Source organism: Canis lupus, chromosome 2 (assembly GCF_048164855.1).
Source record: "Canis lupus baileyi chromosome 2, mCanLup2.hap1, whole genome shotgun sequence".
In the NCBI taxonomy this organism is placed as follows: Eukaryota; Metazoa; Chordata; class Mammalia; order Carnivora; family Canidae; genus Canis; species Canis lupus.
This window is the reverse complement of record NC_132839.1, coordinates 81348790-81367481: the sequence shown is the minus strand read 5'-3', so window position 1 is coordinate 81367481 and position 18692 is coordinate 81348790. Positions and strand designations below refer to the sequence as shown.

General features: G+C 36.5%; 1 long non-coding RNA gene across 1 annotated transcript in view; it reads left to right on the top strand.

The window, feature by feature from the left end:
* The first annotated feature begins 1247 nt into the window (after nucleotides 1-1247).
* Nucleotides 1248-18692, top strand: part of LOC140610572 (uncharacterized) — a 150822-nt gene continuing 133377 nt past the window's right edge. The window contains exon 1 of the long non-coding RNA XR_012012178.1: nucleotides 1248-1404. This is a non-coding gene — a long non-coding RNA (uncharacterized lncRNA). The remainder of the gene's footprint in view (nucleotides 1405-18692) is intronic.

The window sequence follows — 18692 nt, the reverse complement described above, 5'->3', positions numbered from 1 at the left end:
ATTGCTACTCTTTTTCTACCTTAGGATGGTAAGCAGCTGATGATATATAATATCTTTTGACAGCCACGTTAATTATAACCTAGTTGAATGTATTTCTTTAGAGTAGAATTTTTTAAAACAAAAGAAGAGGAAATTGTAGCGAAAGCTGTCAGAATGCTTCAGAATATCACTAATGACTGTATCTAATAGCTAAAAAATGTTAATTTTCTTGAGCTTTTCCCCCTATTTTTATAATGTACTCAGCATAGTTTTCACAGTTCCAGAGGAACATTTGCAAAAGAATATCTGAATGACCAAAGTAGGTCAAAGCAATGGTCAATCTTTCCCCAAAAGTAACATTTCAAGTTTATTTGCCTCTTTGTTTATTTGATTTGGCAAAGTGAAAACAAATGCCATCCCTCTGTAAGTTAATGAGCTTAAAATTCTCCCATTCTGGCTTTGTCATGATAGTCCTATATTGGAACCAGTGCATTTTATAGGCTGAAACATTAGCAGCCTAATGGGTGAGGAGTGCACAGTGTGATTTCCATTGCAATACTAAACTATCACATGGCTTTATAATGGTATTTGAAGGAGAATTTTGAGAATAACCCTTCCCCTGGCCCCCAGTGCCAACACACACACATTAAGCACCATAAATCATGTCTAAAAAAGGTGTTGTTCAGAATACAGGAATTTGTAAGCTATTGAGTATACTCCAGACCATTTATGCATATGGCTACCTTGATCACGATTTTTCTTTCTGATCAACTTTTTTTAACTCGAGACAATTCTATGAATTGTGGAAGCATCAAGATTTTCAAGTTCTGAGTCAAGTCTAAGTGTTCCAGCCAAAATAGAAGTTGGTAATCCTGTTTGTTTAATCATAAAAGGTCTATCTATAGCTATAGGGAATCTAAAGAAAGCTCCAATAATTTTTATTCTCTATTTTTTCCATTTATCATCAGAATAAAAAGTTAGTTGGAGTATATATTATTTAATATGATTCTCTATGGGTCTGGCTTAACTAGGTATCAATTGATTGCATACAAATTGAGAACAATGAATATTTATTCATTAGCTGTTGTATGTATATTCCAAACTTGGTAATGTATTACAATGGACTGAATTGTATTCATTCCTTTCGACCCCAACTCAATTCACTTGGGGAAGCCCTAACTCCCAGTGTGACTATATTTGACAATAGAACTTTTAGGAGGTAATTACCACTAAATGAGGTCATAAGAGTAGCATTCTGATCTGAAAATATTTGTGGCCTTATAAGAAGAAGCAGAGAGAAATTCTCTCCCCACAGCATAATGACACAGCCAGAAAATGGCCATCTGTGAACTAGGAAGAGAAAGAATCCTCACTAGAGCTTAACCCTGCTAGCACTGTGATCTCAAATTTCCAGCCTCCATAATTGTAAGAAAATAAGCTTCTGTTGTTTATGCTGCCCTGTCTATGGTATTTTGCTATGACAGCCCAAGATGATTACATGATACATGTGGGGAACAAAGAAATTAGCCTCCACTTTCCAAGATGACATTAAGGGATAAATTTATATACCCTCTTAGAAAATACTAAATTCCTCAACTGATGTGATACTTTAGCATTAGCATTTTATAATCAAATAACATGTAATAAAGTAATGATAATAAACGTACAATCCCAAATGTAGTTTATGAAGTATTATAAAGAGAATTTTGGATTTCTAGTCAAAATCTTTCTATCTGTATCCATACCCCCTATAAATGTAAGAATATGGCCACACTGTTTAAATATTTTGAACCTCTTGTTAGTAACCTATGAGACAGATAATGGTAATTTTTGTTATGCCTAACCTATACTTTAGTGAGGCTAAAGTTCAAAGACTTAGTGCTTGCAGATTTGCTTTTTTTAAGTTTCTTGAAATAGGTAGAATTCTAATATGTTCCCAAAGATTTCCTACCCCTGATGTATACATGCTCTAAATAATCCTCAGGACTATGATATAATGGATTTTATTTTGTGATTTATTTATACTATTGGCACAACTGACTGGATATTATTCAGTTAGGCCTATCCTAATCACATAAGCCCTTTGAAAGCAGAGTTTTCTCCCGCTGCCAGTGGAAGAGGAAGTCAGAGAGTTGAAGTACATGAAGGATTCTATTTAGTGAAGATGGAGGGGTCTGCATAGCAAGGAAGCAGGGCCTCAGTCCTACAATCACAAGGAACAGATTTCTGGCAAGAGCTAGAGTGAGCTTGGAAGCAAATTTTTCCCTAGGGCCTCAAGATGAGAACTCAGTCTGGCCAATATTTTGATTTCAATCTTATGATAAACTGAAGAGAGAACTAGTCATGCTATATGCATGAGTCTGACTTACAAACTGTGAAGTAAGAAATGGTGGCTTTTGAAAAGTTTATGATAACTTGCTATATAGCAATAGAAATCAGAATCAGTTCCATAAAAAAATGAAAGCAAAGCCTATTATTACTAGAAAAACTGTAGCGTAGTACATTCGTAGTAAATGCAAAAGGTAATTATAAATAGGAAAAATCTGGGAGGATCTCATAAAGAAGATGATGAGTGAATCATTTATTTTTAAATATGGATTATATTCATTTCTCTAGCCAGCTAGTTATGTTTTATATATGCAAAATCAAAAATGCCAGTGGAGGGGATATTGTGACCATCTCAAAAAGTCAAAAAGATGATGGAAAATTTGAATATTAGAATAAGTAGGGCTGTGTTATTGCAGAGAATAATGCCGGTAAAAGCAATTTCTGGCTAAATTTGGGGGAATATATATTGATATATTTAGATGCTCATTAAAAATTTTGGATTTTTAAGGCAGAAAACTAAAGATATGGGGACAACGAAGGAAATGTTGTAGCAATAGAGTCAACAATATTGTCTCCGTAATTAATTATATTATGTGATTGAGAAGGAAGAACTGATTGGGAATACTTATTGTATCTACCCCTATTTTCAGTCTTTCTGTATCTGATATGCTATGGTGGCCATTACAGAAATCGGAATGTCAGGTAGAGTACAAGTATATAGTCAGGGAAGGGAAGACTAATTGCTATAAAAAATAGAATCAGGGCAGCCCAGGTGGCTCAGCGCCTTAGCGTCACCTTCAGCCCAGGGCGTGATCCTAGAGACCCGAGATCAAGTCCCACGTTGGGCTCCCTACATGGAACCTGCTTCACCCTCTGCCTGTGTCTCTGCCTCTCTCTCTCTCTCTCTCTCTGTGTCTCTCATGAATAAATAAATAAAACCTTTAAAAAAATAGAATCGCAAAAATCTCAGTGATTAATATTGATGAATCGTATTTCTGACTCATATAACAAAACAATCCTGGAAATTTGGGGTGACTTTATATGCTCTGATTCAAGGATACAGGTTTTTTTCATCTTGCAGCTACTTCATCCCTAGGGTCTAAGAGATGTCTGTTGGATTCTATCCCTCTAGCTCACAAAGTGAGACACTGAGAACTGAAAGTCAGGTGGGAGTTTTTAAATGCACCAAACTTAGAAGTGGTATATATCTTTCACCTAGAGCCCATTGGACAAGATTCGTTCACATGGCCATGTATAACTGCAAATGATGCTAGGAAGTGCAATCTTGCTGTTTCCAAGAAGAAAAAGAAACACATTTTTGGAAAGCAATTGAAAATTTTACAAAAAGAAAGATAATAGAAGTAGTTTTATTTTGAAAATGTGGATAATGAGTGACCTACTGCAGTATAACTAGTAGAAAACAAGAAATTGGAAGTATTGTCCTGGAAATACTAGGTATATAAATCATAACTAAGTAGAAGAGCATACTCTTCTTTGTTCATTTTGTAAAATTATAATGAGCATTTGAAATTTTGTCTAGTTTTTAAATAGTGTAAAAATGTGAAATAATTGGAAACAAATCTAACCATCTGAAAAGGGCAAATATATGCTTTTTCCTTCAGATGTTCTTACATTTAATAAAAGTTCCAGCCTCTGGGCAGCCCAAGTGGCTCAGTGGTTTAGTGCCGTCTTCAGCCCAGGGTGTGATCCTGGAGACCTGGGATCAAATCCCACATCGGGCTTCCTGGATGGAGCCTGCTTCTCCCTCTGCCTGTGTCTCTGCCTCTCTCTCTTTCTGGGTATCTCATGAGTAAATAAATAAAATCTTTAAAAAATAAAAAAAAAGTGAAGGTTTAAAAAAAAAAAAGTTCCAGCATTATTGAATAATAAGTTTAAAGGTTATGCAGATTAAGACCAGTTTTCACATGGTTGTTCCATGGTTCAGATTTTCACAGGATAAAGGATATAACCAATTTTATATGTGATCTGTTTTATGTAATAATATTACTTTTGCAGTTGACTCTTCTGTGCCTCTGATTATAGCTACAGCATGTCAAGATGTGTAGTCACTAATTCAAGCAATTTAGCTAAGCATTCCTAATCAGCTAGCCAAATGCAAAAATTCTGAACACTTACAGCACATTGTATAGCCTCATCCAAAGAAAATACAAAATTAAAAATGTGTTAATTTTTATCTGAAATAGTTGGGAGACAGACTCAATTCTTTATATCTAAGATATGTATAGGTTAGCCTTGAAGCAAAACTTCATGTATTCCAAACTTTCTTTGTGAAAGTTCTTTCTTATTTTATTTTTAACTAAAAGATGGATCTTGGGACGTCTGGGTGGCTCAGTGGTTGAGTGCCTGCCTCAAGCCCAGGGCGTGATCCTGGAGCCCCAGGATCAAGTCTCACATCGGGCTCCCTGCAGGGAGCCTGCTTCTCCCTCTGCCTATGTCTCTGGTTCTCTCTCTCTCTGTGTGTGTATCTTTCATGAATAAATAAAATCTTAAAAAAAAAAAAAAGATGGATCTCCCTGATGGTCCTCTTAAGTGTATCATGTTTTTCTCTTACCAACTCCCATAGTGACTTCTAGGTTATTGTTCTACCATCCTCTCTCTTCATGCCATCAGACTATACTAATAATTATATATTCTTGGTGTGGTCACCCACATATTAATTTCCTTGAAACCCACCTCAACCTCTCAATTCCTTGAAAATATTGGTACCTGGTACACTAATGCTTTTTCCAACACTAATGTCAAAATATTTGGTGACTCAAAGTTTCATGAAGATGATCTTTCCATCATTCTGGCCTCTCAATTCTTTAGTCACTTCTCCTCTATGATCCACAATCTACCTTAGTCACCCACTTCCCCAGACCTTGTCATCAGTAGCAACTTCCTCATTTACAATCTCAATTTCAAGCATTGCCATTTTTGACACCTATTGTTATAGTTTGTGTCCCATAGGTAACGACTCTGAGATAGAGATTAGCATGAAGAGATTAATAAGAATGCTCTTGAGATCAAAAACTGCAAAAGAAAGGTTAAGAAGGGGATCCCTGGGTGGCTCAGTGGTTTGGCGCCTGCCTTCAGCTCAGGGTATGATCCTGGAGTCCTAGGATCAAAGCCCACATCAAGCTTCCTTCATGGAGCCTGCTTCTCCTCTGTCTGTGTCTCTGCCCCCGCCCCCTCTGTGTCTCTCCTGAATAAATAAATAAAATCTTAAAAAAAAAGTTAAGAAAATAGGACTAGAGCAGAAATGGTTAGGTGTAGTATAGTCGTAACAGAACACTTAGGTGTTCTTTCAGATTTGCGTCATTTGAGGGTAGAGTCATTGGACATGGGCTTCTCTAGGTGGAGGCATAACTTCTGGTGAGGGTCTCTACAGCTGAGCATTTCCTGAAATGGCTGATAGATTGCCTGAGGATTCTTCTGAACATACTCTCAGAAGCTGACGGCCTTGTTTCTTGAAAAATGATGAGTCGTCATGACAGCATCCAAAACAGTAAACATGTGCTTTACTCAAATTAACTTATTTATATAAATTCTGGGACCAGCTTGTCCTTCAGGATTCTTGTGGGCCTTGCTTAGACCACCTGAAAGAGGAAGGTTAATAACTCTAGCACTCTCTGCTGAAGCTGGTCTCAGAGTGAAAACTAGATTTTCTTAAGCCTCAGCTAACAAGTTTGGTGATCTTTGTGGCTTATCTGGTAACTTGATCATACTCTCATTCCTAAGGATTCTGAGCCCCTGATCACTATGCCATTTTCAGACAATGTTGTTGTCATTGTCCACTTTCCATCAAAATGTATAAAGAGAGTATGAAGAAATGTCAAATGGCAAACATACTCCTTGCTAGTCACACATGCAATAATATCCTACTTACTCTGGACAATCAAGATTATTATCCTTCTGTCAAGATGAAGACACCTCTTCTTGCCTTCCAGGTCTTTCACTCAAAGAGTTCAAAGTGTTCAGGCAGCAGCTGCAGCTGCAGCTTATAGCTCAAAGGAACTCTTGATTTATCCACTAATGAAAGTGTTGTCCCTATAGGAACCAAAAGCTCTAAACATGCAAAGCCCAGAGTTGCTATCTAAGAAAAAAAAAAAAAAAAAAAAAACTAAGCAAGGTCACTCTTGTTTATGCTACTTGGTTTTCAGACGTATGTGTTCTAACTAGTGGGTCAAAGCACTATTTAACCTTCTTTGATTCACGCTGTATCCAAGGTCTTGTAAAATCCTAGCAACTTGCCTTATCCTTGCAAAATGTCATCTTCAAGCTAGTGCTTCAATGATGCCTTCAAGAGAATACTCAATTTTCTATCAGACCAAAAGCATCTGGGTAGTGGGGTCTGTCATCAGCCTATGTCCACACCTCTTTTGCTGTAGGGTGGGTCCCTTGATCTCACGAGATAGTAGGTGAGATCCGTGGGGGTAAATTGTGAACACTTCATAGTTATAAAAATGTGGTACTTGCTCAGGTCTTACATGAAAGAAAGACAAACCCACTTACAGAAAATGTGTGTATTTATGCCAAGAGAAATTGCTGGACTTTTAGAGTCGAGTGGACCTAATACAGCTAACTCACCACAGAGTGCCTGGGTAGTCTCATCAAAGGATGGAAATATATTGGAGACTTGATATCATTCCCTGTTGATTATAGGTTGTATATTAAGCGGTGGCAGTAGCTAGATTAGACTTGATAAGAGTTCACAGACTTTATCCCTGCTAACATATCTACTAACATACCTGGAATGTCTGTTGTGTCTGGAATGTCTGTTGAGAGATGTAGCTTGAGGAAAGCAGCAAAATCATTTCATATACCATGCTGTTGCATTTTGTGGCCATAAACACGAGATATAAGAGACCTTCACACTTTTGGTCCTCTCCTATAAGACCATTCACATACCTCTACTCCAGACCCCCTTGTCTATAATCTTCTACTTTTTGTCGTTACTTATCCCTGATGACTTGTGAAAACGTTTGCCACTGCCCTCAAGTCTTCACATTTTCTAAACTCAGACTGTCTTTTTTTTAAAGACTGCTTGTCTTTTCAAACAAAGTAGATAACTGGTTCAATAACTAAAGTTCTGCACAATTGCTATAATTTTTCTCTCCCCAAATTTTTTTCAAGGTGTTGCCTCAACAGTTTGCAAAAGAGTTGGCCACCATATTTTTTAGCTTGAATCTCCAATACAAAGTCATGAGTCTATGAAATAAGCTTAAGTTTTTCTTCCTCATAATCATTAGGGATCCCCAATATGAGCATAGGAGTGAGCTGAGGGAGAGGCACTTTGGAAACTGTTGCAGCATTCTGTGCCCCCTGATTGTACTTCTGTTAATCCTCAGTAGTTCTTCCTTCTTTCAGTGGGCTATGTCATCTCCCTACAGTGATACTTCTATTACATAAAGTCTTCCAGGTTGTATATTCCAAGTTGCAGACCTGCATCACATCCCAGATCTGCTGAAGGTCCTTGCTTGGCTTGCTACCCAAACTGGCAGCCTTTCTATCTATTTATCTAAATCATCTTTTTAAAAATCTTTTTATCTATTTATCTAAATCATCTATTATATGAGACAGAGAAATAGTCCAAGTTTTCCAGGGGATCTATTGCGAAGAATAGAACCGGAAATGGTTTACCAGGACTGTCTTTCATGGTGCTTCCTCCTTTGCATGGAGAGTTAATGTACCAATACTTTGACCCGTATGTTTGAAATGCTAACTTGGTATGACAGCAACCACTAGACTCATAAAAATGCTATTGATATGTCAGTCATCTGAACTTTTTTAGGGTTTTACCTCTACTCTTGATAGCATATTAAGCTTGGCAAGCTAGATAATGTTTTAGCCACTTGGAAGAACCACTTTGTGTACCTTTAATTTGATTTTCATGTCATCAATATGATAAGGCAATGCGATATTATCATGGATGTTAAGATTTTCTGGATGTTGTCAGGCTTCATTGTAACAAAGGTAGGCAAATTAGCACATACCTAGGATCATAAATGTGTATAGTTGTCTATTCCATGTGAATATGAACAGTTTCTGACACTCTTTGCAGATAGAGATAGAAAATAATGTATACACCCATTCAAAAGTGACATATTTGTACCATAGATTGCATAAATCTGATCTAGTAGAGAAGCCACATCTGGCCCCATAGCAGCAATTGGAGTCAGTACTCATCATTCATGATGGTCCATTGTTATCCTCTAGGCTCTGCTTATCTGCCTAGTATGGGAGGCAGACAAGTAAATTAAATAAAGATTTGATGGGAACCAATACTTCTGTCTCTTTAAGGTCTTTAGGATCAGCACTTCTGTTACCCACCTACTAACTACCAAGTATGTCTATTCCAGTTATACATTCAGAATCTTGGGAAATTACAACCTTGGGCAAATTATATGCATCTTAAACAGTAGATAGATTATGGAAGCAGTGGTCTACTGTTAGTAAAACCTGGGACAGGATTCCTTTTATTATTCATATCTTCTATGATTTCTCTCTGACAGGGAGGCACAAATACTTTGATTTTTGGACTCTGTGTCTAAATGTTGAAATGTTTTTGGACATTTCTCTTTTCTTATCACTTGAGTAAATGGCTCTTTATGGAAGGGTAGGGGGCATCATTTTAGCATCTCCAATTGTGTTGTGCCTTCTATCCAGATGAAGCACTGACATATAGCTTCAAATTCATAGGGAAACTATCATCCTCCTCGCTACTGATGAACTCAATTCTTAATGGCAACTTTTCCCACCAACCCTGCATTATAGAGGGGAGCTAACAATAAATTTCTAAGTGATGCTGGTGGTACTCCTACCATGGGCTTCCTTATTGTTTTGGTAAATTATGTATTTTCCAGGCCCTCCTGTGGAATAGAGTCCTCTGGTGGGTTTTCCAGCCTTATATAGTACCTATGGTTAGACAAGCCCTCTTTTCTAAGTCTTCTAATCCTTTCTTTTACTATTTGCTATGGCTGTCTGGAATGTCTACCTCACTTTGTATGCATTGTTGCTTTTTCCATAATTCCAGTAGAGTATGCCATCTCCTGAGGTCTTTGCCAGGGTGTATAGGCCTATATAATCTGGATGGTGCCCTCCAAATCAACAAAGTATTGTTTATCAAACCCACTGTAATTATTCTAGCCCCTTCAGAAGCTACCCTCATATATACTTCCTTGGCTCCTGTTAATATATGCTAGCTGAGTCTTGTAGTTCCTTTGGGGATGTAGTCTCTCTTTTATCTCTAATCAGACCCAGCCTGCCTTTGGACAGATTACGTTGGCCAGATTATGAACCCTTATTATTGACCTATGGCCAGTAGGCAGATCTTCAGAAGAAGTAATGTTGTCTAAGTGGGGAAGGATGTACATTGTCTTCAAGGAAAGGAGAGTGTTAGTCCTCATAGAGAGTAATAGGCTATTTCCACAGACTCAGGGAGTTTAAGAGATCTGGAAATTAGGATTTATTTTGGGGGGGGAGGTGATGGGATCCATTGAGATGTGTCTGCTTTATATATCAGGGGTTCAATCTTTCCCAATCTAGGTCTTGCTTAAGAGTTCAACTTGGGAGCTTGGTATTTTTTTGCGATTAAGTCCTGGGCTTGATCGTAAGCTACATCCACCTTTTCACTACAAAAGATGAGAGAATTTTTGATGTTACTAAAGAGGCCTTCTAGAATTTTAGGCCTAGATTTCAGTTGTGGTGCAGTCAGCTATTTCTTATCTTTACTCCAAAGCATCAAGCAAACTCAACCAATAGCCACCGAATATATTATTATCTGTATAGTTACTTTCTCTGCTGTTTTTCTAGTCTGATACCTGCTAATGCATTCCCTTTCAACAATTTACCATTTTAATTTACCACTGGTGAAAGCTTTAACAACGGAACCATCCGCTAGAAACAAGGTTTCTCTCTGTTTCATCTACCACCAATGATCGGGCCCCTATTAATATCTAGGTGGCAGGTGATGCAATTCTTATATCCTATTCCAGCATCTACTTTCTTGGCCCAATTCCAATATCCACTTTTGTACATTGTGTTCCCCAGGAATCAGACTCTGAGCTGGTGGTTAGCATGCAGGAGGTCTATTAGTGGGTAGTCTTGAAAATAACACAACAAAACAGAAACACCTGTAGAAGGGGGAAAAAGTAAGTAGGACTGGGCAGAAGGAAAAAGCAAGCTGTCAGGTAATCTCAAGGGATACCTCGAAAGATTCTTTAGGAATATCTGAATATTGAATGAGTGATCAGAGCTGTCTCACATTGGGGCAAGAGACTCGGCCCTTTATATTTGCTTATTAGCAAATAATAAGCAAATATATTAGCTGGGCTAATAAATCTGTTAGATTAGAGTCTTATTAGCTGGGCTAATAATAATAAATCTGTTATTCCCAAAAGGTAATCTGTGTGGTGCATCATAAGGTCTACCAGACTCATTTCTTTTCTTTTTACTGTCTTAGCACTTAGGAGTGCTAACTGTGTAATAAAGAATGTAAAATCTCTCTGTCTTAAGGCAAGAAAATTTTACTTATTGACTCCAGAGCAGTCAAATGTTAATCAGGAGTGGGGATGAGTTCTTTATGTAGTCTATTAGGAAGCTGGCCTTCTTCCTCTTTGTGGCTTTGCCTTCCTTTGGTCCAGCACAAACCAAAAGAACTTTCTGCAGTAAAGCAACTATTCTATATTTGAACTGATCAATATGGTAGTCAATAGTCACATTTAGCTATTAAGCACTTGAAATATGGTTAGTGTGACTGAGAACTTGAATCTTTAATTCTGTTTAATTTTAATTTTGATGCAAGTAGTAGTTTTTTTTTTTCAGACATCAGAAAGAAAAGAGAAGGAAGGCATACAACATGATCTTATAGACCAAATTAAAAACTATATACACCAATTTTACTCATGTTCCATTTATCAGAGCTCAGTCATATGGCTAATTCCACTTGCAAGGGAGGCTTGAAAGTATATTCAGCTGCGTACCCAGAAAGAATAGCAAAAAATAGATATTAGGAAGCAATGACAGCCTCAGTCACACTAGATCATTCCTTGTAATAGTTGTACTCTAAAATTTTTCAAAATGATTGGGTCCTAAAATCCATTCTTCCTACTATTTTTTCACTTATCTTTGCTTCATCATTGGAATAGGCAGAAAAATGCCCATTTCCTAATTTCTATAGCCCATGGACATATTGTTTCACATGGCAAAAGGGACTTTGTAGATGTGACTTGTTAAAGACACCAAGATGGGAGAGATTATTCTGAATGATCTGGGTGGACCTAATGTTAACACAAGGATTCTTAAAAAGGGGAAGAAAGGAGTAGAAGAATATGTCACTTATGAGTCATGGTAAAGACTACCTCTATTGATGTCTGTGAAAATAGAGGAAGAAGGTCAATAGCTAAAGAATGTAAGCAACCTCTAGAAGCCCCAAATCACAAGGAATTGGTTTCTCCCATAGAGCCTCCCAGAAAGAAACTCAACCCTTCTTAAACTTTGATTTTAGGATAGTGAGACCTGAGTCAGACTATTGACTACCAGAACTAAAGGATAATAAATTTGTGATGTTTAAGCCACTAAGTTTGCAGAAATTTGTTATAGAATAATAAAAAAAAAAAACTAATATCATGTTCTAGCGCTTTCTTACTCGGCTTGACTACCTTAGTGCCTCATTAGAATTAATCACATTTCCTTTCTCTTACATTATCATACTCATTTGCAATCAATAAACCTGCTTATTTAAACTCTCCATTTACTTCAGGTATGCACCTATACCATATACCATGGTCATCAAAAATATCCCATCTGGCCTCAATGTTTATATTGCTAATTTCTCTGGGTCCTTGGTTCTATCTAGCCATCCTATCATACTTGTTTAGTCTCTACACTTTCTCACTGTTCCAAAAGACCACTGCACATCTCTACTTTTTCAAGCTTTTAGGAACTTCTAACCTATTCCCAGGTTCAACCAACCATCTTGTTTTGCTTTGTTTTGTCTTTTTAGTTTTTGTTATTACTGAGAAATTTTGTTTTGCTGTTATGGTTTTGTTTTATTGAGGAAAAAAAGGAAGAAAATGTTTACACACTGTCACAACCACTATTATACAACTACCAGGTGCTGAGCCTATTGACTCTGTTATTATGGGCAAAGTCTCTGTGGTCCTAATAAAAGCCAGCCCTTCCACTTGAGCACTGGATTCCAGCCAATGTTACTACTCAAGGACATTGTCCCAGCTTTGTTGCCAGTTTCCTCTCTATATTTATATTTGATCATTTGATCAGGCAAATATCATGCTGAGTTTTTCATTTAAAGCAAAGTTGTCTCTTGGCCTCACATTTAGCTCCTATTCAGTTAAATATATATATTTGTATATACTATGTGTATAGAGTATATACAAATACACACACATACACATATATATCATATATTTTATATATTTGATATTATTTCATATAATTGATCATTCTTCCATTCCTAAACACCTCTCCACCCCCATTTTGTCTCCAAAAGAACACTTTCTTTATTCTTTTTTCCATTTCACTGGCGGTTTGGCAGCTGATTCTCAGTCCCTTTGCTGATTTCCTTTTATCTTCCTGGATTCTAAACTTTGGAGTACCTCAGAGATTGATCTTTTGATATCTTTTTTTTCTCCCAATATACTGAACATTTTAGATAATGTCAACCAAATGCATCGTGGAAAATATTGGTTTGATAATTCCCCAAGTATATGTCTACTTCTGAATCCCAGACATGTATTTTCAAATATTTACCTGATATCTTCCTATGAGTGTTTACTATAGATCAAACCTAACATGCCCCCAAATTAATTGCTGATCTTTTCCCAAACTCCCAATATGCTACATCCTCATCCCAGCACAGCAACCCTATTCTTATACTTGCTCAGACCAAAGCCCTTGGAGGCATGACCCTTTACACCTTTTTTCTCACATCTCATGTTGGATCTATTAACAAACCTTGCTCCACCACTTTCAACATTTTTTCAGAATATCAAAACTGCATCCACCATAACCACTACTGTTCAAGACACCATTATTTTGCCTCCTAGATTGTTTCCTAGCTGTTCTTATAGTTTTGTCCTTATATCACTCTGATCTATTTCCAGCACAAAGAAAAAGTCATCATTTAAAAATATGTCAGACTATGCCATTCCACTTTTAAAATTTTCTGAGGGCTTCACATTTTATTCAGAGTAAGAGTCAAAGTCTATGCAAGAGCATTAAAAATAAAAAAAAAAAAGTAGAAAGAAAAGGAATAAACTAAACTAAGCAAGCAGAAGAAAGGAAATAATAAAAGTTAGAGACAGAGAATAGAAAACTAATGAAATAAGTCAGCAAGATCAGGGACACCTGGGTGGCTCAGTGGTTGAGCATCTGCCTTTGGCTCAGGGACTGATCCCGGAGTCCTGGGATCGAGTCCCACATCAGGCTCCCTGCATGGAGCCTGCTTCTCCTTCTGCCTATGTCCCTGCCCCTCTCTTTGTCAGTCATGAATAAATAAAAAAAATATTTAAAAAAAGTCAGCAAAATCATGTTAGTTCTTCAAAAATATCAACAAAATTGATAAACCTTTAGTTACCCTGGATAAGAAAAAAAAAAAAGAGAAAATTCAAATTATTAAAATAAAATGAAAGTGGAGACATTACTACCAATGCTACAGAAATAAAGGGTTATAAGGCAGCATTATAAATAATTATACACTGATGAGTTGGGTTACTTAAATAAAATGGACACATTCTTAGAAACACAAAACCTATAAAGACTGAATCATAAAGAGATAAAAATAGATGTATAACTAGTAAAAATATTTAATCAGTAATTAAAATCTTTTTGATAAGAAAAGTGCTGGGCCAGATGCTTCACTAGTAAATTCTACCAAATTTTTAAGGAAAAACTATCCACCAACACTTCTTTTGGAAAGTCTTCCAAAAATTGAAGAGGAAGGAACACTTCCCAACTCATTCTATGAGGCCAGTATTGACCTGGGACTGAAGCCAGACAAAGGCACTACAAGAAAACTACAGACCAATATTCTCTATGAATATTAATGTAAAGATTCCCAGCACAATATTGGTATACAAAATTCAGCAGTATATTAAAAGAATTATCTACCATGCTCAAGACAACTTTATTCCTCAAATGCAATAATGGTTCAATACTCAAAAAATTAAGTCAGTATAATATCCCATTAATATAATATGGGAAAAAAACTACACATGATCATCTCAATTGATACAAAAAAGCCTTTGACAATATTCTGATCCTTCATAATAAAAACACAAAAAACCTAGTAATAGAAGGAAATGATCTCAACATAATAAAAAGTATATGTTAAAAATACCCACAGAAAATATCATACTCAATGGCAAAAGATTGAAAGCTTTATCTCTAAGATCAAACATAAGAAAAGGATGTGCACTGCCACCACTTCTGTCCCACATAGTACTGGAATTTCTAGCCAGAGTAACTAGGCAACAAAAGAAATAAAAGACATCAAAAACCAAAACCAAAAAGCACTGTTAGAACTAATAAGTTCAGTAAAGTCATAAAATACAAAATCAAGACAGAAAATAATACCTGCATTTCTATATACTAACAATTTGAAAACTAAATTAAGAAAAAAATTTAATTTATGAAAGCATCAAGATGAATAAAATGCTTGTAAATAAACTTAGCAAAGAGGCAAAAGACTTGTTTGCTGAAATACAGGATATACAATATTTTGTGTTCAGGAGTTGGAAGAATTAAAATTATTTAGATGTCTTTTAGAGTTCCCCCAGAAAAAGAGAACAAGGATATGTGTATGAAGATGAGAGAGTAAGGGGAAGGAGGGGGAGAAACAGACAGAGATTGTAAGAAATTGGCTTTGGACACTTGGGTGACTCAGTCAGTTAAGCCTCCAACTCTTGATTTTGGCTCAGGTTGTGATCTCAGGGTCCTGGAATCCAGCCCATGTCATGTCCTGTGTTCAGCAAGTATTCTGCTTGAGATTCTCTCCCTCGTCCTCTCTCTCTGCCCCTCTCAGTCTTTCTCTCTTTCTAAAATAAATTAATTGAAGCTTCCTTCCTTGCCATCAACTTGTCTTCTATGTCACTCACTCTTTCTTCTACCTCATTAACCCTTGTTGTTAGGACCTCCAGTTTGGATTGCATCTCATGTAATTGATTTTTAATTTCAGGCTGATTAGATCTAAATTCTGCAATCATGAAGTCTCTAGAATCCCTTATGCCTTTTTTCCAGAGCCACCAGTAGCTTTATAATTGTGCTTCTGAATTGGCTTTCTGACATCAAATTGTATTCCAAATTCTATAACTCTGTGGCAGAGAGTACTATTTCTGATTCTTTCTTTTGTGGTGAGTTCTTCTATCTAGTCATTTTGCTCATTGCAGAGTGGCTAAAAACGAGTTGTGCTTTTTAGAAGTGCAAACTCTTCTCTCTGTAGCATTCCAGCTGTTCACTCTTTAAATCTCAGGCTGAATTCGTAGGTTTTCAGGATGGTTTGAAAGTTATCTAGGTAAGTCGGTGGGGACAGGTGACTTGGGGACCCTACTCTTCCACCATCTTGCCCCCCTCCCTAAAATAAATAAATCTTAAAAAAATCCATTCAATGGAGAAAGGGCTGTCTTTACAAAAAATGGTATTGAGCAAACTGGATATCCACATGCAAAAGAATGAAGATGGATCCTTACCTTATACCATATTACAAAAATTAATTTACTTTACAAAATTGAAGTCAATGAATAAGCCTAATGTGAAAGGTAAATGATAAAATTCTTAAAAGGAAACAGAAGAGCTTCATGACATTAGATTTGGTAATGATTTATTGGATCTGTCACAAAACCCATAAGAAACAAAAGAAACAAATAGATACACTGGACTTCATCAAAATTAAAATCTTTGGTGCATTGAAGGACACTATTAATATAATATAAAAGCAACCCACACTGGGCAGCCCAGGTGACTCAGCGATTTAGTGCTCTTCAGCCCAGGGCCTGATCCTGGAGTTCCGGGATGGAGTCCCCCATCGGGCTCCCTGCATGCTTCTCCCTCCACTTGTGTTTATCTGCCTCTCTCTCTCTGTGTGTCTTTCATGAATAAATAAATAAAAATCTTAAAAAAAAAAGGAACCCACAGAATGGGAGAAAATATTTTCACATCATATATCTGATATGGGATTTACACACTTGAATATATAAAGAATCTCTACAATTTAACAACAACAAAACGAAGAAGCAAAGAGGGGCACCTGGGTGGCTCAATGTTAAATATCTGACTCTTGGTTTAGGGTCGGGTCACCATCTATGATTGTGGGATTGAGTCGCAAGTCTGCATTGTTGGTGGGAAAGTGAAACGGTACAACTGCTGTGAAAAAGAGTATGGCAGTTCCTCATATAATTACCCATAGAATTACCATATGATTCATGAATCCCACTTGTGGATATATACACAAAGGAACTGAAAACAGAAACTTGAGCAGATGTTTGTACACCATGGTTCACAGCAGCATTATTCACAACAGCCAAAAAGTGTTAACAACCTAAACTTCCATTGACAAATGAACGAAATGAACAAAATGTGGTATACACATACAATAGAATATTATCCTTCCCAAAATGAATGAAATTCTAACACATACTATAATATGGGATGAATTTGGACAACCTCATGCCAAGTGCAATAAAACAATTACCAAAGGACATTTGTTGTATGATTTCACGTATATGAGTAACCCAGAGCAGTCAAACTCATCGAGAGAGAAAGTGGAATAGTGGTTTCCAGGGTCTGTGGGAAGGGAGGAATGGAGATTAGCTATTTTACAGGTACATAGTTTGAGCTTGAGATGATGAAAAGTTCTGGAGTGGTGGTGATGGAAGCCCAACAATATGAATGTACCTAAGACCACTGAAAGGTACACTTCAAAATGGTAAATTTTAGCTTATGTATATTTTTCCATAATAAAAAGCCCTGAATGATATGCACCTTTAGGGTTTTATATAGTACAACTATAACCCTTTATCATTATGACTCATGTTCTTTCTTCAATATGCCAGATGTTTTCTCTTTCAGATCATTGGTACTTACCATTCTGTCTAGAATCTCTCCCTAATGTCCTTCTTTCACTTACCTACCTTTTTTTCTTCTATAGTGTTTAATATTAACTGATAAGTAATATATTTATTTGTTTCTAGATAGTGTATTTATTTGTTAATTTATTTACCTCTATCTTTGTCCACTAGCATATAGGATCAGCAAGAGCTTACATGTTTTATTTATTAGTACATATTTTAGTTCCTATAAAAGCACCAGGCACAAAATAGGTATCCAATGATATTAATTGGATGGATAATTGAAAAATTAAGGAATAAAACTTTTTAAAAAAGATTTACTTATTTATTTGAAGAGACAGAGTGAGCATGGCAGCAGGGGTGGGGGAAGGAGGTGCAGGAGGAGGGGGAAAGTGAAAAAAATCTCAAGCAGACTCCCTGCTGAGCCTGGAGCCTGATATTAGGCTTCATCTGAAGACCCTGAGATCATGACCTGACCAGAATCAAAGTCATATGCTTAACCGACTGAACCACCCAGGCACCCCAGGAGTAAAACTTTTAATATGACATCTGATTTCCACTCCTGCCACGCATTTTAACATAAGCAATTATGAACATTTTTCTGGCTTGTTTTATGAAGATTGACTAAACTTCTTGCCGTGGTATTATTTGTATATTATTCGTATCAAAGAAAATGAACAAAATGTTCTGTCCCTCCCAATATTCTATGTCCTTTTGCATTGTTATATTAACTTTTTTTTTTTCTAATTAAAGAATTATGGTTGATTTGAACATGATAATTTATTTGTTATGATTGTATCATTGTTTCTCTGAAAAAAAAAAAAAAAGACCAATATGCTGGAGCAGCTCACAAACACAAGCACAGAGCAAACACAGATATTGTATAATGGCTTTTCATACATTTTTTTTTTCTGGGGCAGTAGAAGAATCTTTGCTAAGAAATCAATATTTGGAATCTGTTTAGATCATTATATTTGAGTGACTGCTACCTACAAATGCACAGAACAATAGGTCTGCCAAATATAATCATGGGAAGAAAGGAGATTTTTTTCACTGACATTACTCCACAATAAAATTTAGTAGCATGACAGACCAGTAGATAGAATAAGTGCTCTGTCAAGCCTTAACATACTGTCCAAATAATATACAAATACATCTGTCCCGAGTCAGGCAATTGAACTTGTAGGAATATTTCTAATACGAATTTGCTTTGTTTTTTAGATCATCTATCAATCAGAAGCCACTGTGCATGCATATCAGTGATGGAGGCAGTGCCATTGAGGTTTTACATTTTTTACT